The following is a 27,149-nucleotide window of genomic DNA, read 5'->3' as shown; positions in this document are numbered from 1 at the left end:
AGTCAGGCAGGAGGAAGTATAGGCGGGACAAGGAGGAGGAGAATTCTGGGAAGTGGAAGGCTGAGTCAGAGACACTGCCAGCCGCCACCATGACAGACAGCATGTGAAGATGCCGGTAAGCCATGAGCCATGTAGCAAGATATAGATTTATAGAAATGGGTTAAGTTAAGGTATAAGAACAGTTAGTAAGAAGCCTGCCACAGCCATACAGTTTGTAAGCAATGTAAGTCTCTGTGTTTACTTGGTTGGGTCTGAGCGGCTGTGGGACTGGCGGGTGAGAGAGAGTTGTCCTGACTGTGAGCCAGGCAGGAAAACTCTAGCTACAGGTGGCTATCACAATATAGGGAAATCTAAAGGATTCAGACCTCTTCTTTGGCACAGCCTCAGCTTTGAAGTTTGTGGGGCCTCAGACATGAGTCAAACTTAGCAATGTATTTTGAGAGTTGATCTAAAAGTTGAGTGGATTTGGGGGTAGTTAAAGGTTGATGGTTATCAAAAGCAACAAAAACCAGCCCAAGACAGCTTTGGCTCCTGTCCTTCACCCTTCCATCTCCCCACAGTCACAACGTTCCTCTCAGCCAAGGTGACAGTCTGCAGGGTACTTGACACAGACACAGCCACTTCAGAGATCTTCCGTTCACTGTAGACTTTTACTGTGGTTCATTGTAAAATACGAATACATATTTCAGGCTGTAGATCCCGAACAACTTTCTTCAAAGCTGATTTTTCTCCTCTCACGCTAGCGTTTAACATGCAGATTAATTTGGAGACTGTCACTTTGTGTGCCAGAGAGCTGCAAGGTGTTTGTGCTGACAGAGGAGTGGAGAGAGTTCTCTGATGTAAAAATATGGTAATGGCATCCTTCATCTCACAAGATTTACAGTGCACATGTCAGAAAGATACACCCAGTTAGAACTGATGGCTGATATTATCTGAGCTAACGTAGCTCTCACAAAATGAATATGTGATTTTTAAAAGATTCTTGGAGAGAGAAATTAGGTTGTGCAAGACATGAAAGCCTGAGGCAAAAAGGAAAAGGGGGAGATGAGGCTTTTTTCCCAGTTCAAACTCTCCCTTGACCACTACACACCTTAAAAGCAATGGCTCGTAGATTCAAAAAGAAGTACCCAAAAATGTAGTCTATACTAAATCTTGCCTGATACCTAAGAAGATAAACCATATCCAAATTGCATTTTGTGCTTTCTCTTGTATTAGTTAGTGGCTGTATGAAACCACCAACACTGATAAAATATATAAGCAAAGAGAATGAAAAGGTGTATGCTGATTCTCACATTAAGAATAAATCAAGTGTTGTGGATGTAGCATAATTGGAATAGTACTTGCCTAGCATGCACCAAGTCCTGGGTTCCATCCCAGCATTGCATAAGCCAGGTCTCACCTGCCTGTAATCCCAGCACTTGGGAAGTGAAAGTAGGAAGATCAGAGAAGTTCAAGGTCACCTTCTGCTACATAGTGAGTTTGAGGCCAGCCTGGGATACACAAAACTCGGGAAGGATAGGGTAGGAAACCAAAGACTAGCAGCCAGCCTCAAGGAGGGCTGGTTATGAGACTGACTTCACACAAAATTCTAAACAAGGAAATTCATCATGGTGTCCAGAGCAGGTTAGGAGTCATCTCCTTTTATAGATGTATCAATGACTGGGGATGGGTGTGGTGGTAATCTAATTATACTAAAATGTGATTTTGATTGTATGTTAATAAATAAAGTTACCCGGGGGTCAGAGCTATTAGAGCCATAGCAAGAGTGTGGCGGTGGTGGCACACGCCTTTAATCCTAGCATTCCAGAGGGAGAAATCCCTCTGGATCTCTGTGAGTTCAAGGCCACATTGGAAGTAGCCAAGCATGGTGGTGACACACTCCTTTAATCCCAGAAAACCAGCCTTTAATCCCAGGGAGTGGTGATAGAAAGCAAAAAGATATATAAGGCGTGAGGACCAGAAACTAGAAGCATTTGGCTAGTTAAGCTTTCAGGCTTTGGAGCAACACAGTTCAGCTGAGAGCTATTGGGATGAGGACACAGAAGCTTCCAGTCTGAGGAAACAGGACCAGCTGAGGAACTGGTGAGGTGAGATAGCCGTGGCTTGTTCTGTCTCTTTAAATAGACGAACAGACAGGAAATAGGGCTCTCATTCGGGAGGCTGGGACACCGCAGGCGGAAGGGTGAGATTTTGGCTCTGAGCTCTGACCTCTCGGCTTTCTCTTTTGCATTGTTTCTGTGTTTCTTATTTAATAAGAGTTGGATACATCAATAGATGGGCATGATGGGGACTTCTGAGTGCTGATAAGGTTTTATTTCCTGGTAAATTATTATTACATAGTCATGGAGCTATGTTCACTTTGTGACAGTTCTTCAAGCTGGACACATACATACAGTTTCTTACCTTTTATATATATAGGCTGCCACTGAACAACTTGATTTAAAATGCCTCTTTTGTTTTGGTGTTAGGAACAGAGTCAGGGCCTTGCACATGCTAAGCATGTGTCCTATCAATGACCTATATCCATAACCTAGAATATTGTTTAAATTTCACCATGTTTAACTATTTTAGGAACTTCATATCAGTATAACTATGTGGTATTTGTCCTTCTGTGACCAGCTTGTTTTACTTGGTAGGATGTGCTCCTGGTTTGTCCACGATGTTGAAAATGGTAGGATTCCCTTCTCTTTAAAGGCTGAGTCCATTACATCTGTTTACCACATGTTCATCGTCCATTACTCTGTCAATGGACATTCGTGTGGTTTCTAGAACTTAATTCCACTTATATGCAGTTTCTAAAAGAAAAAAAAAGTCACTCATAAAAGCAAAGACTAGGATGGTAGTTTCTAGAGAGTGGGGCAGTGGAAAGGGCCAATTGTGTTCTCTGGATATGAAGTTATAGTCCTGCCAACTTAACTAGTTCTATAGAACTAGAGATCTGCCAACATGACACAGAGTGTGTGGTCAGTGGTACTGCATTAAAAATTCAGTCAAAGCCTAGGTCAGTCTGGGCTTGGTTAAGTGTCTTCATCAAACACACACACTCACACACACACACACACACACACACACACACACCACATATACACACATACCACATGCATGTATACACACACACACATAGAACATACTATACACATATATCACACACACACTCCACATATGCACACGTATCACATGCATGTGCACGTACACACACACACACAGAACATACCACATGCATATACCACACATGTGTGCACATGCATACACACACACACACACACACACACACACACACACACACACACACAACTATAAACCCTGTACCTGATGTCTGGAATGCACAAAAGGGAAGAAAAGGCCCCAGCCCGGGCAGATCCTGGGATTCCAACATGCCCTGAGAGGTTGCCTGTGCCTGTCCTCGGTAAAGGATGATGGATGTGGGGAACGTGCAGACACAGGCTTTGGAAGTCACCCATCTTTGTCCCCACCCATAGTAGCAGCCATGCGCTGCACTGAGAAGGGATGCACTGTTTTCTAAAGCCACACAGTAAGTATTAATCTTCGAGGAGATCCTAATGAATGTCACAAGCCGGCACCGCCAGCTTGGCAGCGTGTAACTGGTGCTGAAGTACACAGGGTATGAAAGAAGGCTCCTTTGAAAGGACTGTAAAATTGAATGCTGTGATTATTTTTGTGGGCATAGAAAGAGCGTGGGGTTTATTATCAGTGTACAGAAAGGGCAGCGTAATTAATCATCAATTATATTCCTAAAATTGGGCTTCCCTTTAAAATGTAAAAGTCAAAGAAATGCATTTATTTTTAATTGAGGCTCTAAGAATATGGTTTAAATTAGCATCATGAAAATGTTATTAGGACAAAAATCATTTGCATGGCCCACAAAAGACCCCATTTTCAGTAATGGGCGTCACGTGTATCGACTCCTAATAAGACTTTGCCCTCGCTTGGCTTTCTTTTTATCCCTAATCTAAAAAGCTTTAATTTCTTTACAAATATTTATCCGGCTTCCTTATGTCTCATGAGGATAATTCTCTGAGATATTAAACCACACACACACACACACACACACACACACACCTGCCTGCTTCTCCCTGTAGGCAGTGCAGTGATGGGCCTTGCTGAACCAGCATGAGGAAGAATCCAGGCAGCACCATTTGGCGCTGCCTTCTCTTTTTAGCACAATACAAAGTGACTGTGCGACGCTCCCAGGTTCAGCTGGAAGACCCAAAGATGTGTTGGAGGACAAGAAAAGCCCCTTAAAGGAGAATGCAGAGTGTTGCAGGAAGAAAGAAGATGTGTGCAGACAGCTCTCAGGGTTGATTTTCTGCTGCTTTCAACTCTTCCGATAAACTAAAGTTTCTGTTCCTTCCCTTCCTGTCTTTTTCTTCCCTCCTTCTTCTTCCTTTGCTCCACAGTACTTTGCTGATGCCTGGGTGCAGGCTGGGAGTGTAATTAGCCACTGGTGATGGCTATGGTGACTGCCAAGTTCCCTCTCTCAAGAAACTGACAGGTGAGGAGGGAACTCAAGATGTCGTCAAGGGGTTGGAAGCGGAGGACACATGCCTGGAACCCTAGCACTTGGAAGGAGGAGGGAGGAGGATTGGGAGCTTGAAGCCAGCCTGCACTACATAGGAAGCACTAAGTCAGCCTGCGTTAAGAACAGGAGCCCATCTCAAAAAACAAAACCACGGGGGCTTGCTAGATGGCTCAGTGATTAAGAGTGCTTAACCAACCTGCTAAACCAACCGGGCGGTGGTGGCGCATGCCTTTAATCCCAGCACTCAGGAGGCAGAGCCAGGCAGATCTCTGTGAGTTCAAGGCCAGCCTGGGCTACAGAGTGAGTTCCAGGAAAGGCGCAAAGCTACACAAAGAAACCCTGTCTTGAAAAACAAACAAACAAACAAACAAAAGGAGTGCTTGCTGCTCTTGCCAGCGATGGAGTTCAATTCCCAGCACCCATATCTGGTGGCTCACAACCACTGTAACTCCAGTTCCAGAAGATCTGTGCCCTCCTCTGGCCTCTTAAGACATCAGCACTCACATGGACACATACACACACACACACACACACACACACACATACACACACACACAATCACACATACACACTAGAAAAATCTTTTTTTAAGGCAAAAATAACTTAGTCAAGGAAAAACATGCCTCATTTTGAAATAATTTTATCTTTAATTGATAAAAACATATATTTAAGGCTGATAAGATGGCTCAGAGCGTAAAGGCTCTTGTGCCAAGTCTGATGACCTCTGTCCAATCCTCAGAAAACACATGATAGAGGGGAGAATTGCCCCCAACCAGATTATCCTCTGACCTCCATACATGTGTTATGACATATGTCCTTGTTAGGATCAATCCACTGGAGTCTGATTAATGGATAATTGGGATTTATTAACATATAAATTGGGATGGCTGGGCGGTGGTGGCACACACCTTTAATCCCAGCACTTGGGAGGCAGAGCCAGGCAGATCTCTGTGAGTTCAAGGCCAGCCTGGTCTCCAAAGAGAGTTCTAGGAAAGGCGCAAAGCTATACAGAGAAACCCTGTCTTGAAAAAAACAAAACAACAACAACAAGAAAGATATAAATTGGTGATGGCTATGGTGACTGCCCTAGTATTGGGGAAATACACTCATGAATACAGAACCAAGTAAACAGCTGAAGTCGTCCTCTTTTCTGCCCAGGAGAGAATGCACCTGGTCACCCGGTGTCCGATCACACCAAGAAGAGCAGCATGACCCCTCCCTCTTTCCTTTTAATGGGTCACATAAGCAGGCAAGAAGTCAAGAAGTCATGTACCCAGACAAGAAGCACTGCCTTTTTCAAGCTGAATAGCCCAGGGTCTTGGGCAGAGCAAATACCACTACATGTATTCATGTATACACACACACACACACACACACACACACACACACACACACACAATAAATATATATATATAATGTGTGTGTTTATAACTTACTGCATGAAGTTTTGAAGTACATATATACTGAACAATCACTACATCCAGCAAATTTACATGAGTATCCCCTCATAAAATTATCATTTCATAGTGACAATTCATAATGTCCACTCTCTTAGCATTTTTCAAGCCTGGAAATTTGTGCCTGTAATCCCAGAACTCAGCAAGTTCTAGTAGGAGGCTCTTGAGTTTGAAGCCAGCATGAGCTACACAAGGAGAATGAATACATGTTATTATTTGTTGTGAATTATTATGTTAAGATGTGTTACATTTGTTTATATCGTGGAACATTTGTTTCAATGATGCAAAAAATGTGTTGCATTCTTTAACGTTGCATGTGTTTAACTCTGTGAAGCTGTGTTACTTTGCCTGTCTAAAACACTTGATTGGTCTAATAAAGAGCTGAATGGCCAATAGGTAGGCAGGAGAAAGGACAGGTGGGGCTGGCAAGCAGAGAGAATAAATAGGAGGAGAAATCTGGGAAGAGGAGATCAAGGAATGAGAAAAGAAGGGGCTAGCCATCCAACCACACAGCCAGACACAGAATAGGAATGAAAGAAAAGATATACAGATATAGAGAAATGTAAAGGCCCAGAGGCAAAAGGTAGATGGAATAATTTAAGAAAAGCTGGGTTAAAACAAGCCAAGGTAAGGCCAGATATCCATAAGTAAGAAAAAGACTCTGTGTGTATTTATTTGGGAGTTGGGTGGCAGGACCCCCGAAGAGTAAAGACCAAAGAGCAAAGAGCCAAAAGAGTAAAACAAACAACTACAATTACTAATAATTGTCTTAGGACTCCTATTGCTGTGAAGAGACACCATGACCATGGCAACTCTTATAAAGGAAAAAATTTAATTGGGGCTGGCTTACAGTTCAGAGCTTGAGCATATGAGCTCTCAAAGCCCGCCCCCACAGTGGCGTACTTCCTCCAACAAGGCCACACCTCCCAATAGTGCTGCTCCCTATAGATCCAATATTCAAACACTTGAGTCTATGACGGCCATACTTATTCAAACCACCATAATAGTAGTCACTCTGCTATATGGTGGATTTCTTGAACTGTTTCCTCTTGTATAATTTGAATTTTGTATTTTTGGACCAACTCTCCCCAACTTTGCAGCCTCAAACTCTACAGCCCCCAGTAAAGCTTCATTCTATGAGGTCAACATTTTAGCTCCCTCTTTTTTTAATTTAATTTTTTGATTTTTCTTTATTAAGAAATTTTCTACTCACTCTATATACAACCCACAGATCCCACCTCCTCCCCCTCCCACACCCCCAGCTCTCTCTCCCAAGCCACCTCACATCCCCCCCAAATCAAGGTCTCCCATGGGGAATCATTTAGCTCCCTCTTGAGTGAAGTCTTTGGGCTGTTTTAAGTGGGATTTCACAGTATTTATCCTTCTGTGCCAGACGTTTTTCCTCTTAGCATAATGTCCTCTGGGTTTATCCATGTTATTGCAAACAGCAGGAATTCTTTCTTTTATAGCTGAATAGTATTCCACTGTGTGCATAAATCATATCTCCTCTGTCCACCCATCCAGTGACACTGTCAGTATTTGTTGTACCACCGTGGTACAACAGAGTGACCCCTATTAATAATAGCATGTCATATATCCTTTTTATGGTTCTCCTTGTGTAGCTCAATCTGGCTTCAAACTCAAGAGCCTCCTACCCCAGCCTTCTGAGTTCTGAGATTACAGGCATAAACTGCCAGGCTTGAAAAATCCTAAGAGAATGGATATCATGGATTCTCACTACAAAATGATAACTATATGTGGGGATACTCATGTAAATTTGCTGGATTTAGTCATTGCTCAGTGTCTATGTACTTCAAAACTTCACACAGTAAATTATAAATACCCACATTTTAAACATATTTAGTTAGTTATTGCTTGTAAGTCTTAGGTGCTATGAATAATTCTGAAATGAATATAGAACTGTAGACAGCACTCTGACATGCATGCCCATTATGTGGTTGCTGAGTGATTTAGTGGGTCTATCTTTAATTTCTTGAGGACCCTCCTATCACTGCCTGGAGTAGCAGCCTCTAGGCACCATAGGGCGCAAAAGGAATCCACAGCATTGGCACCTCCTGGATGTTTCTATCTGAGGGAGTTGGGAAAAGACACTCACACACTCTCGTGATGGTCTCCTTCTTTATTCATCATCCTCTTCTGATGGACTGACTGGGCTGGATTCAGCTGGCTTGTAGGGGGACAGCCATACAAAAGCATATTTATAGGTAGCTACGTAAAGTATTTCCTCATACCAAGGTCCCTAACCTTAATTTACATGTCTTACCAAGGAGAGTATCACATGCCTCCATGATGTAGTCCTTCATTATGCATTGTGTGCAATACAGAATAATACAAGAGCCCCAGATGTATCTGAGATGTCTTATGACCAAATCATGAGATGGCCACAAGGCCCCCTCAGCAAAACAATCACTGTTTTCCACAAGAATTCTTCAAGGTCAAAGTACTTCTAAAAAACATCTGTTCATTCTAATATCTATCCCATACAGTGATTCTGCTAAATTCCTATGGAATACAGGTAACATGTGTTTCATCTCCCTTACATGATTAAAAAATAAAGTCATCCCAATATCCCATATACATTTATATCTAAGTAACTTATTGCAGATCAACAGAACATGAGCAGACAAAAAGCATCTTTTCACAGGCAACTAACTCCCTTGCTGGCAGGCCACATACCGCAGCTACAAAGAAAGAATCAATCATTCCACTGTCTATCTTGAAAGTTACCTTACTAGGAATCCTAAAGAAATCACAAACCTAAACTTTTGTATATAAAAAACAAGCAGCTGGCTGTACTTTAGATCTTTAGCGTGTATACCTACTTATCAATAGTTTCTTATATCAGAAGACTGAAGACAGCAATGGGTACAAAGAGTTAATCATCACCTTTGATCATCAACCAACCTTAACAGTTGGGCCACTTTGTATTTTTTACCTCAGCTATGTGTCTTTAGATTAGATTGTTTTCTATGTGTGTGTGTGGTTTTTTGTTTTGTTTTGTTTTTCATCTTAAAGTTGTTGCCAAAACATCTGATCTAACCTGAAGTTATTACAAGGTTTTGTTTCAGCCAAATGATGTACACCAAGACCCATGTCTCTATCTTTTAAGCCTTAAGAATTAGGGTCAGTCTGGATCCTGGAGATTCAGTTGTTCTCCTTAATCATTAACCTATGATCTAAAGCAGCTCCTAAGGTGAAACTCATTGGTCTTAGCTGTGAAACATATCCTTGTGTATACCTTTATTCATTAAAGCTCTGTATAAGCTAACCTTATTATCAATTAGATGGTACAGCTTAGGGAGGAAGTCATCTTCATAATGATTTGCAGGTGAAAATGCCCAGTAGATCAGGATGTTTCCATGAGATAAACACATTACCTTATAGGCAGTGGGAAATTTCCCCACACCCAATTCAACCGTGTCAGATATCAGAGAGAGATAGCAACAGCAAGCATGCAAAGACACAGCAGAGGCAAAAAACATTCTGGGGTCTGTGGTCTCGGGGGATAGGAACCTTGCCTAACTGAGACTTATCCACTAGGGGGTTGTCTCCTGATGGGCCAACACCCTGAACCTCAATCGTCACCTGCTGCCCCCTGACATGGCCACCAGCACCCTCCATACTCTTTTCTAGGGTGGCTATACTAATTTACATTCCTACCAATATTGTATGAGGCTTCCTGTTCCTTCACACCCCACCCAACAATTTCCTTTGTCTTTATTATTATCTTTAGCTAGAATTGAAAATTTAGGGTTTACCCTGACATTTTCAGACATTGACATCATTGTTCTTTACTTACATTCACTCCCTCATATTTTTTGTCATTTTTTAATAATAGCCATCTTGATGGGAGTGAAATATTTCAAAACTATTACCTTTTTTCCTTCAGAGCATTTCAGCTTTTAAGTTTGACCAGAAAACTTCCAACAGTGTCAGTAATTTCACTTTGAAATCTTACAGTACTGATAAGTTTGTCTTAGAAGTAACACCTACTTAAAGGAAAGAGGATGGGCCCTACCCTCATTGCTGAACTATTTGCTACTGGTAGATTCGTAAGAGGAAGAGCCATTGCCTTCAGATGTGCAACCACTAGTAACCCCACGAGGCTCCAACTCAAGGGTCACACAGATGGCCCTGCTTAAACTAAATAGGTCACAAAATAACCTGAAAGACAGGAGTCTGGAAATGGACTGGTAGGGATGGAGAGTTTGATAGGGATAGGAGAAATGTGAGAGGGTGGGCAAAGAGTAATCAGAATATATTCTACACATGTATGAAACTGTCAGAGAATGACATGAATAGAAAATGGTGATGTCTACATGGACTGTTCTTTTATTAAAGAGACTCCTGTCACAACAGCCAAAGGCAGTGAAAGCTCTTCCCTGCCTGCCCGCCTGCCGATGGAATCATGTTTGTCAGTGACTGGGGGACGTTGTTTGGTTTGGGTTTTGTTCTGAGACAACATGTCACTCTATAGCCAATTCTGGCATTTAACTCACTGTGAAACCCAGGCTGTCTTCAAACTCACAGTGGTCCTCCTGCCTCATCATCCTAGGTGCTGAGATTACAAGCATTTACCACTGAGTCCAGCTTGGAAGTGACTTTTGAATGTAATTTTCTATTGATACGGGTGTTTCTGAATTTCAGGGCACCACCCTAAAACCCCAGGTTTACACATTATATTTTTTAAAGCTTTGGTTATTTTCCTTTCCTTCTCCTACACTTTCTAGTGGTCTCAGATTACGTCAGACCATCATTCAGCCCAGGAAGCAGGCTTTCCTCCAGCAGGCACTAAGGCATTTCCAGGCCACAGTGTCCCTCCCCATCCCTCAGCCAGCTATTAAAATGGAAGGATATAGCCTTTCCCTCCATGAACAAGGAGTGTCACTTACACTCGACTTGAGGTCTATAAGACCTGCTTGCTTTCCTTTTGGAGTTTGCCTGGTTGTTTTTTTTTTTTTTTTTTTTTTTTTAGGCAGGGTCTCACTTTATGTCTCAGGTTGGTCTGGGACTTCACTATTTAGCACTATTTAGTCATACTGGCTTGAATTCATAACCTTTATGTCTCGGATTCAAATGATAGGATTACAGGTGTATACTATCACACCCATGGATGTTGGAGTTACAGGAGTGCACTCTCACACCTCTGGATGTTAAAGTTACAGGAGTTCACTCTCACACCTGTGGGTGTTGGAGTTACAGGAGTGCACTATCACACCTGTGGATGTTGGAGTTACAGGAGTGCACTCTCACACCTTGTTTCATGCGGCTTCATTTGTTTTACTTTTTGTTTTTATGAAACAAGGTCTCGTGTATCCCAGGCTGAAGATGACCTTGAACTCCTGTACTTCCTGCATTCAGCAATTCCTGGCATGAGCTGCCATACCCAGTTTATAAAATGTTGAGGATCAGACTCACAGCTTATTGTGTAAGAGCACTGCCAGTGACCTACATCCCAAGCCCTGAATGCTGCTTTCTAATGTAGCGACTCCCCTGTTTGCAGAGCGGTGGCTGACGTTGGTGATAATGAAATGGATAAACGAACATGAGCCACTACTCTGAGTGGCCTCCCTCTAATCATTTGCCTGGTGTGGTGGAGAGAATGCAGTACCCTACTGTCTGCACAGTCCTCCCACGGCCGTCCTATGAGAAAAAAAGCACAGCCTTTGTGCACATGAAGCAGATTTTTGCTTAGTGAACTACTATAAAATGCAATCAGAACTTTCCTTTAATGGATTGAAAATCCAAACCAATTAGAAAACTGTCTGACCCAAACCACGGTTCAGTTCAGACTAGGAGAGAAGCTATCGTCTCTAATGCACTTCACCTCTCCTCTGAAGCAAGCCCTGCTGCTTTTGAAAAGGTTAAAATTATGTCCATGCAGCAAAGCTATAAATGGCCTGCCTTAAAAGGAGCAAGCATCAACATGATCCTGGGATCCTCACCCTTGGCAGGGCAAGAGAGCAGATGTTGGAAGGGCATGGCTCTTATGCTTTCAGGCAAATACCCAGAGAAGTGGAGAAAGAGGATCTTTAATAAACGGATACCTTAAGATCATATCGGAAGGAACATTAGTGCTATCATTTCCTTATTCAAAAGGGCGGCTCCAGTCTCTGAATGTCCATGCACACAGAGGTGCCCACTTCCCCACAGGTCTGGTGGATATAATGGACCAACGGTTAGCTCAGACTGAAAGGCTAGAAAAATCAAACTGAGGGTCAGGTCAGTGTGGAAGGAAAACTGAACAAATGCTCAATAGGCCTTTTAAATATGAGATAGGACTGAGAAGCAACTAATTTTGACAGAAAGAGAGAGAGGGAGGGAAGAGAGGGAGGGAGGAGGGAGGGAGGGAGGGAGGGAGGGAAGGAGGGAGGGAGATCTTTAGCAGAATCACCCCCCTCTATCTGTTTCTGTGAAAGTCTCACCCAGACTAGCAAGAGAAACAGTGGATTTGCTATAAAAGTTCAAGGATCAGTGTAACTGGAGCAGAATGAGAAGGAGAAAGTTAAAAAGTACCAAGGGGCAAGGTGGGGAAATGGTGTGCTCTTCACCTGCTGCCTGTCCTTAGCAGCTGCCTTGAGATGTGAGCTAAGTCATAGGCTATGACGTCCTTTCTTATTCTTTAACACACACACACACACACACACACACACACACACACACACACACACGGCGGATGGTACTGAATGGAGGGTGAACAACTTATTTACTCTCATTGTTCTCACTAGACTGTTGTGTAAGGTCAGAACATGAAGTTATTCATTTACAACATACAAGGCATCTCTCTATCACACTAATTACATCAGCCACTATCCAGGCCACTTCTGGTCAACCATCAAGGTAGTTAGGGAGTCTGAGTAACCAACAGAAAACTACTTAATGAATGTGGAACAAGGTCAAAGGGATCTGGGCAGGCTCCTGGGATATTCCTGGCCATCCTGTCTTCCTTGCCAGATCAGAAGACATGCCAGGTTAGTAAACTGGGTCAGAGCAAGAAGCAGAAGAAGCTCTTGAGTAGCCCCTTTTTATGACTCACTCAAGACTCAGCACTCTCCTTGCCAAGTCGCTGGGCCTAGGCAATGAGTCATAGTTGATGTCACCCCATCCCAGTAACCCCATTCCTCTGGATCAGGCCAGGGAAGGCAAAAGTACTTGACATGTTATGCAGTTGGTGGTATATGCCTTTAATCCCAGTGCTCAGGGGTAGAGGCAGGCAGATTTCTGAGTTCTAGCCCAGCCTGGTCTACAGAATGAGTTTCAAGACAACTACAGAAAAAAAGCCCTGTCTAAAAAAACAAAAAGAAAAACAAAAAATAGCTCATGACGCAATTTTGATTTATGACCCATACATTATGATAATGAATGCTAGGAGGGGGCTGCTCCCCGGAAAGCCTGCTTCACTCTTTAAGAGGTTTTCATGAGAAGCTGATTTTTTTCCGCTGAATGGGACTGTGTGTCAAAACAACCCATGGAGCTGACTGAATGCTTCCTTCCATGCAGAGATAAAGCCAAGGCTAAAAGTCATTGAGATGGCAGAGCAGAAAAATGGAAAACCCACTTCCCTGTCCATATTATTGAGCTGTTAATTAGGGCTGGAAAAGTCTTCTCCATAATATGAGATGGTAACAATGCTTGTTGTTTATGCGACCTTGTTTGGATGTTTGTTTGGGTTTTGTTGTTGTTGGTTTTTGTTTTTTTGTTTTTTTGTTTTTTGTTTTGCTGTGCTTAAGCTGCCATGACAAAATACTACAGATGAGGCATCTTCAGCAACAGAGGCAGTTCTAGCAACAAATATTTCAATACCAAGGCATTGGCAGGGTTAATTTCAGGAGGCCTTTCTCTTCAGCTTATAGACACTTTTAAGGTGTATCCCCAGAAGCCCCCTCCCCCATCACTGGTGACCTGACATTAGAGCCTTGCACACGCCACACAAGCACTGTTCTGAGCCATGTCCCTGGCTCCCGAGCATTTCTTCCTCTTTTGAAAAGGACCCCAGTCCTCTTGGAGTCTAACAGTCACTACGACCCTGTCCCCATGACCTCATTTGATCTCGGTTACCTCTTTAAAAGCCCTTCCTCCAATTTAGCCAATTAGCAAAACCTGTCATCTCTCTTAAACCCCTATTATCGTAAAGGTTCGACCTCATCACACTGCAGCAACGCTGTCACCCACAAGGTTCACAGTTCGTTCTTCAGAGCCACGCAATCGAAAGAACAGTCTAAGAAAAGCCTCATGATGTGTGCAGTTTATGGTATCGTGTTGGACTGAACTCATACCTATGCTTGGTTGCATGCAGCCTGCCGGCTGCAGGTTGGACATGCATGAGAGTTTCAGTCAAGAAAGAAAGAGAGAAAGAGAGAGAGAGAGAGGTGATAGGTAATTAGATGATAGATAGGTAAGTAGGTAGATAAATAGAAGATAGATAGATAGATGATAGATAGATAGATAGATAGATAGATAGATAGATAGATAGATAGATTTTTTTTTTTATTTTGCCTTGTTTACATTTACAGACTAGAGAGATGGCTCAGCAGTTAAAAGTACTGGTTGCTCTTCCAGAGGACCTGAATGCAATTTCCAGAACCCACATGGCAGTTCAGAATTCAACACTCCTTTTTGGTCTCCCAGGTTATACAAAGATATACATGCATGTTGGGGGCACAAAGGTCCTTGAGCCCACAGATGACTAGGGAAACCAAGAATGGCAAACACATAGGGGCCTCTTCTCAATGGAGGTGTTAAAATGCCTGTTTTCCTGCCCAGTGGGCTGAGAGTACTTTTTGCTCTCTGTGGAGACAGACCTCACCCACCTTTTGCTATACAGGCAAACCTCATCTAAATCCCCCAGGATGCTTATCCCAGAGTCTCCCTCTCTGGGCCATTATCTCAAGCCCACAGTTAAACACATCGTTAGGGGAAATGTCACATGCATTTTATGGCCTGTTGACCTAGAGACTCACTAGATTCTAGGCCACCTTCATGATCACATGTACTTTGTAAAGGAGTTTCTATGTAGTCACACCTTAAGCTTTATTGCGCACCTGGAACTGAAATGATTATTGCCTGGAAGCTTTTTCTCAAATTGTACTGTCTTTTAAACATGCTGACAATGAACCGCCTGGCAGCAGACTTTGCAAAGTCTGATCTAGGTCGACGAAGTCAATCTGAACTGGGATTTCCTTCTATCTCTTCCAAGGTTCCTTTGCCTGGACACTTGCTGGGTCCCTCGCACATGCAAGCAAAACCTCATACACATAAGATAAAATAATAATTTAAAATTTGAAAACAAAATGTAATATTTACTTGTATTATTTTTAGTTATGTGTCGTGAGGTATGTATATGTGACTTCGGGTGCCACAGAAGCCAAAGCACCTTTGGATCTCCTAGACCTGGAAGTAGAGGAGGTTGTGAGTCATCGGACATGGTTGCTGGTAATCAAATTTCAACCCTCCAGAAGTCATCCCTTAGGGCTGATAAAGGGTCAGTCTCCTGTGGGGCTTTTACCCACCAACCCTACAGTTCCCCAGAGTTTTCTAGAGTGCGAGCAGCAGAAAATATTTGATAGAAGGACTTAGATTGTGGAAATAAACAGATAGAAAATACAGGATAGCCTCGAGAGGGCCTGGAACCTATTCCAACGGGCCCTGACTGTCTCTGCCCTAAGGTATTTATAGAGACGCCAAGGGGTGGAGCAAAGACCTCCTCCCCCAGCACAGCCAAGTGCAGAGCATCTCAGACACGTGCACTCAGGCCCGTGGTCCTGATCATCCTCTCTGTGCGGACCTGCTGGGTAAAGCCACAAGGAACCTGAAAACAGGCTCCCACAGTCTCCCCTGAAACAGATGCCCAAGACCAATCACAGTAAGCACTTAAATTAAGTGCTATCAGAAAAATGTATTTATCTGATATCATGCACCTTTGCTTCTTATACCCTGAAATTATCATCTACTAAAAGTAAATTATTTGTTTAATAAATAATATAGAGTAAAGACTAATGAAAGTGTCCTCACTAATGAAAGACATTAAAATGAGTCCTAGTTTGGTGATTCAATAGCGACAAATATGTTTAGAACTTTCAAAAACATCCTTCATGAAAGAGTCAGGGGACGCAGCTGACTATCAAGAAACGTCTTCTGGATATAGCTGGGCAGCTGCACATAGAAACTCGCTGATATTGTAACAGCATGCACAAAACCCATGCCAGACCAAGCCAGACCAAATTCCAGAGTGGAGATGGGGATAGAAAGTCCCCACCCCTAGCCATGGACCACTTGGCAATCATTAGCTGCTAGGAAAGGAAGGGTCAGTGTTCTCTAAGAGTATAGTCCTTGATAAGTTTACCATGCTCCATTGGAAGATCACACATCCAAAAATATTTGGGGAAAAACAAATTGGTCTTAAGGAATTTTTTGCTTTTTTAAAATGACATAAAAGTGGGTAGGTAGGGAAGGGAGAGCGAATCTAGAAGAACTGGAGGAAATGAAATTCAAAACTCTCAAACAACTAAAAATTAAATTTCTAAAAGGTTTATTTTTTATTTTGGTGTGTGTGTGTGTGTGTGTGTGTGTGTGTGTGTGTGTGTGTGTGTGTACTTTAGAGGATGTGTGCCTGAGGAGGCCAGAAGAAGGTGTCACGTTCCCTGGAACTGGAGATACAGGTGATTTTGAGTCACTGAACATGGATGCTAGAAAATGAACTCCTGCCCTCTGCAAGAGCAGCAAGCACACTTAACCCCTCCACTGTCTATGCTTTTAAAAATAACTAGTAGTGAAGATAATATGCAATCCCACTCCAGAGCTAAAAGGTACTGGTAGCCTGATAAAAACTAAATCACCTACAGGGCAGGCCCTGGTTTCAAATGCAGTTGTAGGACACTGGAAGGATCATGCTGTGGCAGTTCCTCTGCTGTTTTGTTTGTTTCGGTTTTTAAAGTGAGTTACTACGGCTTGCATTTAGGTGACGGTGATGCAGACACGGAGCGATGTGTGCATGTGATAGGCTATGTAAGGCTGAAGAACCACTCTTTTTTTCTCCTTTTGATTGATTCTTTGCGTCTTTCGTATCATGCACCTCTACCCCATTCGTTTCTCTATCCCTTAGTATCCACCCTCTGCCCTTGCAACCTCCCCCTCAAATAAAATCAAATAAAATTTAAGAGAAAAACAGAGAAGGAAAAGTCAGTCTCATCATGGAAGCTGCAGTGTGACACAGTGAGTCACACAGTAAACCCTTTTGTCCATAGGGCTTTACTTGCAAGTGTTCATTGCAGAGTCATTGGTCTGGTTCGAGGCCTCTGGTTTCTGCTACACTGTTGATGCTGGGCCCTCATCGGAACTCCTGTGTTGTAAAAATCCTGCAGCTCTGGCCCCTTCACCTCCTCCAGCAGATCACAGAGGGGGTGGATGTCAGGGTGGAGCAAGACCTAACCCTGGTCTGGGCCTGGGTAGTTGGTCAGCCCACCAGCTCTCCCTTGTCCTCACCACCAGGGTGAGCCCTCCTGCTCTGCCCTGGCTAGTTTACTGATTGTAGTGATGAACAAGGGGCAGGGCCAGTTCTCCTCCTTTCATGTCCTCGGGGTTGGTTCTCCTACACCTATACCTTCAGGATCAGCTCTTCTATGTTGCCCAGGCATGGCATAGGAGCCACTCTCCAGAACGCTGCAGCTGATGAGCGGCAGGACCAACTCTCCCACTCTTATGACCTCGGGGCCAGCTACAAAGTCACTTTTAAGGAGCTATTTTGGTTTCTAGATGCACTTCTGTATCTCAGTTAGGGTTTTGTTGCTGTGAAGAGACACCATGACCATGACATCCCTTATAAAGGAAAACATTTAACTGGGACATGCAGGCAGACATGGTGCTGGAAAGGAGCTGAGAGTTCTACATCTTGATCTGCAGGCAGCAGAAGGAAATGTCACACTCAACCTAGCTTGAGCATCTGAGACCTCAAAACCCACCCCCACAGTGACACACTTGCTCCAACGAGGCCACACCTCCTAATAGTGCCATTCCCTATGGGCCTATGGGGGCCATTTTCATTCAAACTACCACAAGATCTAACTTAATTCAAATAAGTCAAAGTTTGTGGGACATCCAAATAAGAGAAAGAAATAGTGCAGGCTGAGTACACAGAAACTAGAGCCCAGGTAGGCTCAAGACTCATGCCTTGGGAAGCAGAGCTAAAGAGTGGGTCTTGCTCCAAGACTTACCCAGTTGTCTCGGCCATTTTTTTTCCCTGCCATGATCCACAGTTTTCAGCTCTTCAGCACATGCCTTCTGTGGTGATGGTGTGAAATGGCTCCCATAGGCACATAGAGAATGGCACTATCAGGAAGTGTGACTTTGTGGGGAGTAGGTGTGGTCTTGGTGGAGGAAGTGTGTCACTTGGGGGGACAAGGCTTTGAGGTTTCAGATGCTCAAGCCAGGCCCAGTGTCTCTCTTCCTGCTGTCTGCTGGTCCAGATGTTGAACTCTCAGCTACCTCTCCAGCATCATGACTGCCTGCACACCACCATGCTTTGCACCGTGATGACAATGGACTAAACCTCTGGAACTGTAAGCCAGCCCCCAGTTAAATGTTTTCCTTTATAAGAATTGTTGTGGTCATTGTATCTCTTCACAGCAATAGCAGTCCTAACTAAAACACCTTCACTGTTTTCCTATGGACTGACCTCTTTGTCCTTTAACATGTGACTGGTCCCTCTATCTCACATATCTACTCATTTATGACTGTAACTTGTGTAGAATTTTACCCCATTCACAATCTGATCCAGGCCCTCTCCACTCCATGTCTTTTTGTATTCTCCCCCCACAGCTAACTCATTTACTCTCTTGGGAACATTCTAGTTATAATGCCCAAGACAGACCATCTGATTGACCCAGATCATCTTTTGTACAAGTGTCAGTAACAGGTTCATGCATTGACTGTATCTGTGTTGGGAGGCTATTTTGTCCACAGAAGTCAGGATACATAGTAGCAAATGTGACTGCTCAAGTCTTGTTCAACAAGGCATGACTATGATGCCAGCTTCCTCAGAAGGTCAGCCAGGCAATATGATTGGCATCACTCACCAGACGACTAAATCAGGAGTATTCTGCTAGACGATATACCAATAGACAACTTTGCTTGGATTACAGACCTTCAGTAAATCAGTGAATGGGATGATGGTTCATATTTCCTTTATGTTATATGTTTCTATATTGTCTATATTTCTTTTAACTTAAAAGTAGATAATACTAATTATGAGAGACAACTTTCAAGTACACGGGAACGTTCTTCAACAGTTTGCTTCTTCAATAAAAACAACTCCAGTAGAAACCCTCAGGAACCTACAATCTTCCCTAATTCCCATCAATAAACTCCCCTTAAAATCTGTGACATTCCAGCATGATTAATAGCTTTGTAGGAGACATTTCACAAAACAGCGCAGTTATTATTTATTGTTTGTAATGAAGCCCTTATCCCAGGGGGACATGATGAGGATCACTGTCAGATTTTGTAAAATGCCTTTGGCTTTTCAGTGGGAAGGTACTATATATGGTAATAGACAGGGCAGCAATAATATTCTCACACAACCCTGACACCAAGTTCATCTTTGTCTTAAAAAATCAGTTCATCTTGGGGCCTTCTGGGGATTACTGAATTCAATTTGACTGAGAATGCTGGAACTAATCGGAAAAGGTGCTCATTATAAAGGCAGACGTGGCCAGACGTGGTACCCCAAACCTGGAATCTCAGCATTCAGCAACTGGGGTAGGAGGAAGATTGTGAGTTTCAGGTCAGCCTGAGCTGCATAGTGAGCTCTTCTCTCCAAGATAAAATAAAAGTGCTTTCTGCTCCATTCTATCTTTCAAGCCTTGTGAATGCTGAAAATTTGACGTTTGTGAAGGCATAATGGTGCTAATTGGAATCTAACAGTATAAACATTTTAAGATGACATAAGAAAAAAATTTTCCTGATGAAACCACAAATATACAGACTAAGATTCAAATGTGTGTGCTATGAATACATACAAAAGGGGGAAGTAAACAGAGAGAGATGGCGCACAACTTGTAAGAACAATGTTATAATCTTGTGCCTATACATGAATGGTATCTCTATTAGTTTATGTGCAGTTTTATGTGTATATGTTTGTATGCCTTGCTTCACCTGGTTCTCACTAGAAGCCCTGGATTTAGGTGAGAGAGTGTGCCTGATTCTATTGCCCTGGACACAGTTAAGGTTCAAAGGAACCGACCTTTCCAAGGACATCAGGGCTGGGGATGGGGAAGCAGATGTATCAGTAGCTTCATGGTGGACATGAAACAAAAAAAATAAAAAAAACAGATGGAGCCCAGGAATCAGTGGCTCCAGACACCAGGGTTCTCCATCAGGTCCAAATATAGATTCTAGTTGCTTTTTCTTTGACTCCCTAGCACTGGGGGTAAGAGGAAGGATAGGGCATGAGGTGTTGTTTGAAGGGCTAGGATCATCTGGATCATTCCTATCCAACATCCAGGAGCCAGTAGAGAGCAAGTAGCAAAAGCCAACCACTGAGGTCAAAGGAAGATGTTCTGAGGAGGCTAGGAGCACGGCGTTGAAATCTGGGATTCCTGTAAGAGCACCACGAGGAAGTTGGACTCATTCATTTAATGCACTTTGCCAAAATCACAACGCTCAACTAGGAAAACAAACCCAGCGAAGCTGCCCTAGGTGGCCTGTGTGTGCCTTTATCAATCCCTGCCTCTTTTCAATAACTCCATGTGTTCTAGCTCCTTTTTGATTCCCACTTTGCAGAAATGTCAGGATGCTTCAGACACAGCAACCTAGCAACTTTGTCCCTATAGAAAACTTCAACGTGTCATTCTGTCATTTCTAGATCTAATTAAGAATTGCTTTTCTGGTTTTTACAACTCTTCCTGGGTTTGCTCCGCCTCCCTTCTCCAGATTCATTTCTCCTCATCTTCATCAATCTGTCACCCTCAGCTCCGCCTCCTCATTCCACTTCTTGGCTTTTCAGGCAGTTACTGTGTGAATGAGGAGACTGCGAATCTCATTTATCACTTGTGAAAAGTCTCACAGGAACATATTGTAAAGCCTCCCTTACAACCTACAGAGGGGGAGAGACTATGCAAGAGATACCCCAAAACAAACCTCTAAACAGGGGGGTCCCCCAAAATATCTCTCACTAACAGGCTAGTGCTGCTGTGCTTTAAAAAGGAAAAAAAAAAAATCCAAACTCACAATAAAACTTTGCCATTGTTCTACAAATCGCTGCACTCCCTTTAAAAGGCAATCCCTGAAGTTGAAAAGTCTGCCACTAGGCACATGGGGAGGTGGGTGACAACACTCCCTGATGTATGTCACACCTCAGATCAGACCTGACAGTTCAAGCATCTGGTGTAAGACATACTTTCTCACAAGGGCTGGTACCTTCCATCAGGTTCCTTCCCAAGGCTGTGACAGATCGGTGAATTCTTAATGACTCCAGGTGACATGTAAATGGTTGGTTCTCAGAACAATGCTTCACATCACTCCCCACCCCCACCCCACACCCTCCTCCAGGCAGCAAAACTGAAATAATAGGAGACCAGCAGCATCTTCCTCGCTGGCAGGAACACCAGGCAATGCTGTGCTGGCACTGCTACACTCATATTTCATAAGTGACACCTGGTCACAAGATGCATAGAGAAAGAAAAAAGGCACACGCAAGTGCCCAACTGAAGGGCACACAGGATTCCATCTCAGGGACCTTGCAGCTTATTGGAGGTGGGACTGCGAATTCAGTAGAAAACAACCTGCCACCATGTTAGAACAATTACTGATTATCATCAAGAGTCTTTTGTCTTTGGAATGAGATGAAAAATGAGTCCCACGAGGGCTCCATGAGAGTAACATAGAAAGGCATGTTTGTTGTGCAATCATCTTTCTGTTCACTGTGAAGACGTGTCATTGCCAAGGTGCCTTCTGATTGGTTTAATAAAGAGCTAAGTGGCCAATAGCTAGGCAGGAGGAAGAGGTGGGGCATCCAGGCACAGAGAGGACTCTGGGAAGAAGAGAGGCAGAGAAGCCAGCCAGAGATGGAGAGGGGACAGGAGGTGCAAGATGAAAGAGAGGTAAAAAAAAAAAACACATAGTAGAACATAGAGTAATAGAAATATGGGTTAATTTAAGTTACAAGAGCTAGTGGGACAATCCTAAGCTAAGACTGAGCTCTTATAATTAATCAAAAGTCTCTGAGTCATTATTTGGGAGCTGGCTGATGGGACAGAGAAAGACTTATTATTACATATGGCACCCAACACAAGGCTCAAATATCCAAACATAAGGCCCGAGAAAGCTAAGTAAAGTTCTCGACAAGGAGCCTGATGTGAATTCCTAGTCCTGCAGTCTCACAAGTGGGCAAGTGCTCTGCAGCATACAGAAACATAGCTCCTGACCACTGCCTGTGGGCTGAAGCCAGCTGCCAGCGCCATGTGCCAATACCATGTGCTAAGATGAGCTGCATGGAAGCTGACTTGGCAGTTTAAGATTTGTCTCAGGTGCTTAGTAAAGCCAGATCCAGACAGAGAAAATCTCTAAAAAAAGGTACAGTATGTTTAAAAATGTGCTTAGATGCTGAAGAAAGAAAAGAAAATGTGTATAGACCATTATAAAAAATAGTTTAAAAATAATAGTCTTTAAAGAGAGTGAAGTAATATTTTTAAAAAGCCACATAAAAATGGGAAATACACAGAGCATCTGGATCCTGTATAGTACTTTGTTGACTGAATTTTTTTAATGAGTAGAGAATGACAGCTGCTGAGAGACTGGATTGTGGAAGGGACTGCTGAATTAAACCAGCCTAGATACTTTAAGGATAGTGTGACTTCAAAATGGGAGGCGGACACTGTGTTGCATTGAGGGAGAGGTTATGCTTTTGTTTCCACAGGAAATGAAAAGCTATGGATTCCTTCAAAGTTCATCGAGATCAGATTTGACCAGGGGAGACCTCCTGAGGATCTTGGCTGCAGACATGAGGGAAAGCCAAGAAAGACTAAAAGACAGGTGATATATAAGCTCATCCCTCCACATGGGAACAGCTCTGAGACTGGATGAGACATGATAAATCTTGTTGGCTACAGCATTCTCATGAATTATTATTACATGCCATCTTTTCATATGACATGGATAAAGATTTGTATTACAGTTTGGTTACATAGTCCAAATGAACTTATAAATTTGACAAATGCATTTTACCTGCTAAAACATAAAACAAAAAGTCATCTTTTTTTTTTTTTTGGTTTTTCGAGACAGGGTTTCTTTGTGTAGCTTTGCGCCTTTCCTGGAACTCACTTGGTAGACCAGGCTGGCCTCGAACTCACAGAGATCCGCCTGCCTCTGCCTCCCGAGTGCTGGGATTAAAGGCGTGCGCCACCACTGCCCGGCTACAAAAAGTCATCTTTAACTGAATGTTCACACTGTACATTTTATACTTGTGCTAATGCAAATATATATGTTAGTTACCTTTAAAAGTTTGTGTTTCTAGATAGATGCCCCAATGTTGCAGAGGAACCTTGGTTGTATAGGGTAAAAGGGCCTGCCAAAGAAACACACCCTGACCCTGAAACCAGAGCCAAAGAAAAACACTCTTGCCCTGAGCAACCCAGCACAAAAACCAACAAATCCCTGAGCACAAAAACCAACCAATCCCTGAGCATGAAACCAACCAATCCCCAAGCACAAAATTCAGCTAATCTCTGAGCTTATCCAAGCTCAGGGATTGAAATCCAACCAATTCCTACCCTGAAAATCTTCACCATGGAAAAGCTCCGCCCCTAAGGAACCCTATATAAGCCCTGTACCTGTTTAGTTTGAAACTGCCTTTTTCTACCCTGGCAGAGGTAGCCACTCTCCTGGATTCCTTCCTCCCAGTAAATCTCCTGAATGAGGTTTGGGTGAAGACCTTCTTTCACTGGAGTGGAGTAGAACAGAGAAGTAACAACTTTCACCAGAGCAGGAGCAGAACTGCTACATTTCTGTGGGGAAACTATTCCCCACTAGAACAGAGCTGTAAGTATTGCCTGGCTTCTGATGGCCAGGATACTTTTCTCTTCAGAGCTGTAACACTTAGAAGTATTGCCTGGCTTCTGACAGCCAGGATACCTTTCCCTCCAGAGCTGTAACACTTACAGGGTGACTATCCAGGCAGCCAGTTGTTTCTGTCATTTCCTTAGTTTTGGAAGCTGTTTGCTCTACACTTCTATTTATTCAAGTATAATTATATCTTTCTCAGGTCTTTGATGGGGTTGAAGATGAGATCATTATAGTTTTCCGTGTTACCAAATTCAGAAAAGAAACTTATATAAGAGATATAAAGTTTATAAGGTTACAAAACATAAAAGCTTATGTTACATATCTAAGAACACTTTTTAAGATCTAAAAAGATATTTTTAGGATGGTAATATAAGCTATGATAGAAAATGTTTTAGGCATAAAACTTTGAACTCCCTAAAATAGGATAAATACGGTACTTTCTCTGAATTTGCCAAATATATATGGACTAAACATTGTGAATGTAATTCTTATTTGATAATTGTTCATATTGTATATAGTTTTACTATTTTAGAATTAAAACCTTTCCTTTCTATTTAGACAACATGGGGGAAATGCTGTCAAGCAATATTTTTCTACACTGTGAAGATGTGTCTTTGCCAAGGCACCTTCTGATTGGTTTGATAAAAAGCTAAATGGTCAATAGCTAGACAGGAGTTATAGGTGGGGCATCCAGGAACAGAGAGGATCCTGGGAAGAAGAAAGGCAGAGAAGCCAGACACAGAGAGGAAACATGAGGTTTAAGATAAAAGAGAAATAAAAGCCACATGGTAGAATGTAGATTAATAAAAAAAATATGGGTAAATATAAGTTATAAGAGCTAGTAGGACAGGCCTAAGACAAGGCTGAGCTTTCATAATTAATAAAAATTCTCCATGTCATTATTTGGGAGCTGGCTGGCAGGACAGAGAAAGACTTGTAATGCATGTTGTGCTAGCAGGCATGTTTCTGATTTACCTTGGAACAAGACAGAGATGAAATTACTAGCAAGAGGAAACAAAAGTTGCTGTCATCTCTCTACCATGAAAATTGTGACCACTGAGTCACACAGGCTGGGTTCCCCACTTATGGGTGGTGATGAACTTATATTATTATAGTTTTAAGTATGTCTGTATGGATGTATCAAAGTCCCTGTCTTTATGTGACTGTATGTGGTCTTCTCATATTTTTTTAAACTATATTTCACAACTCCTAAATGGTCTTGTAATAAAAACCCAGAGCCAGATTTCAGGGTGAAAGCTGAAAGATCAAAGAAACGGAGCAAGCCACAACCACTTCTCACCTCACCAACTGTTCCACAAATCCTCAGAATGAATGCCTCTGAGTCCTCAGTTAAAAAGGGGTTGTTCCTGTCTCCTCCCGCCTTATATTCCTTTCTCTGCCTAGCCATATCACTTCCTGTCTCAACCTTTCAAGTGCTGGGATGAAAGGTGTGTGCCACGACTGCCTGGCTATTTCTCTTTTAGACTGGACTCATCTTGTATAGCCTTGAACTCACAGAGATCCAGACAGATCTCTGCCTCTGCCTCCCAATTAAAGGTGTGTGCCACCACTGCCTGACCTCTACAGCTAACTCTGTGGCTAGCTCTGTCCTCAGATATTCAAGCAAGCTTTTATTTCTTAGATTACAAGCAATTTATCACCACACTATTATATGTTCCCAGTTTTCCTTTTGGTTCTAGGTTGGGCCCAGAATTCAGGTTTCTAAAGGTATGAGGCTGTGGGTACAGAAGTGGATTTCATGCTACTTGATTTTTGTGTGTGAAATCTAGTGTAGGGTGAAGTGTATACTTATAGCCTCTGAATCAGGCCATGGAAAACATCTTTCAATGAAAAATCTGTTTCTGGTGGTTTTGTGGCATCAGGTATGAGAATGAAAGCTGATCAATTTCTGCTTCGTTAAAATGTAGGAGCCAGCAGATGAGAGCATTTACTATGCAAACAGGAGGACCTCAGTTCCAATGCCCAGCAGCCACGTGAAAAAACAGGTGTGGTGACGGGAGAAATCCATGGAGTCTGCTTTAAGGGCAAAGGAATTTATTTGGGAAAGAAAACTCACAAGACAGAATAGAGGAATTTGTCCCAGGATCCTGGAAAGGTGAGGAGCGGTCCCATGCTGCTCTTCTGCCTGAGATCTGCATGGTCTGTCCCAGCCTCCAAAGCCACGAGGGAGTGAAGAGAGAGAGCATCCCAGATCTTAAGGGTCCCGAGCAGCCACACCCCAGGGTCATGTACTTCAAGGTCATAGGCAGGTGTAGCAGCTACCTATTACCTCACTAGGGGTGGTGCTTCAAAGTCATATCTAGAACAGTTACCCACTACAGCATGGTAGTGTGTGTCTATAGGTCTGGCATTGAAGGGCAGAGACAGGAATTCTAAGAGCTCACTGGCCAGCCACCAGCCTAAATGAAACAGGAAACTTCAGGTTCAGGGAGAACCTGTCTCAGGTGACTATGACAGAGAGCCATAGAGGAAGACCTCTGATTCCTCTCCTGTCTGCATGTGTATGCACAGGTGAATTTACAACATTTACACACACACACACACACACACACACACACACACACACACACACACACGCAATGAAGTCCTGAGTGAATGTGTATTGTTGACATGGACATGACAATAGCCTCAGTGTCTCAGCTTCATGTGAGTGGCAAAGAATCCCCCAGTGAGGCTCAAAAGAATGCCAAATACTTCCTCTGGCCCAAGAGCAAATATTGACGGTGTGGTCAGAAAATGCCCACTATAGCTTTTGTATCCCACCACCACCCTCAGATATTTATGACCTGAAGACTGCTCCCCTACAGAGGCTGCTCCTACTGAGAGTAAACCTGCCTCTCTGGTTCAACTGTGTACCATAAACCCTGCTTCCTTGTGTATAATAAACACGATGAGTTTCAGACAGGCAGAGGTGTTGTGGTTTCCCTATTGAGAGCCCAGATCATCTGAGCTTTTCTCTGTATGTGTACCTGCCATTTCTTCATTCCCTCAGTACCTGTTAGATCAATCCCTACAGCTGTTCAGAGAGCATCAACACAGAGAACCCTTCATGTCTG

The 27,149-nt window shown here is 43.0% G+C and overlaps 1 long non-coding RNA gene across 1 annotated transcript; it reads left to right on the top strand.

Moving 5' to 3' along the window:
- Positions 1-82: 82 nt before the first annotated feature.
- Positions 83-6,352, top strand: LOC119086894. Its single transcript, XR_005090285.1, has 3 exons — positions 83-115; positions 4,419-4,513; positions 5,699-6,352. It is a non-coding gene; the product is annotated as an uncharacterized LOC119086894 (long non-coding RNA).
- Positions 6,353-27,149: the final 20,797 nt, after the last annotated feature.

Source organism: Peromyscus leucopus, chromosome 8a (assembly GCF_004664715.2).
Source record: "Peromyscus leucopus breed LL Stock chromosome 8a, UCI_PerLeu_2.1, whole genome shotgun sequence".
Taxonomy (NCBI): domain Eukaryota; kingdom Metazoa; phylum Chordata; class Mammalia; order Rodentia; family Cricetidae; genus Peromyscus; species Peromyscus leucopus.
Note: the sequence above shows the minus strand (reverse complement) of the source record. Positions and strands in the feature narration are given on the sequence as shown.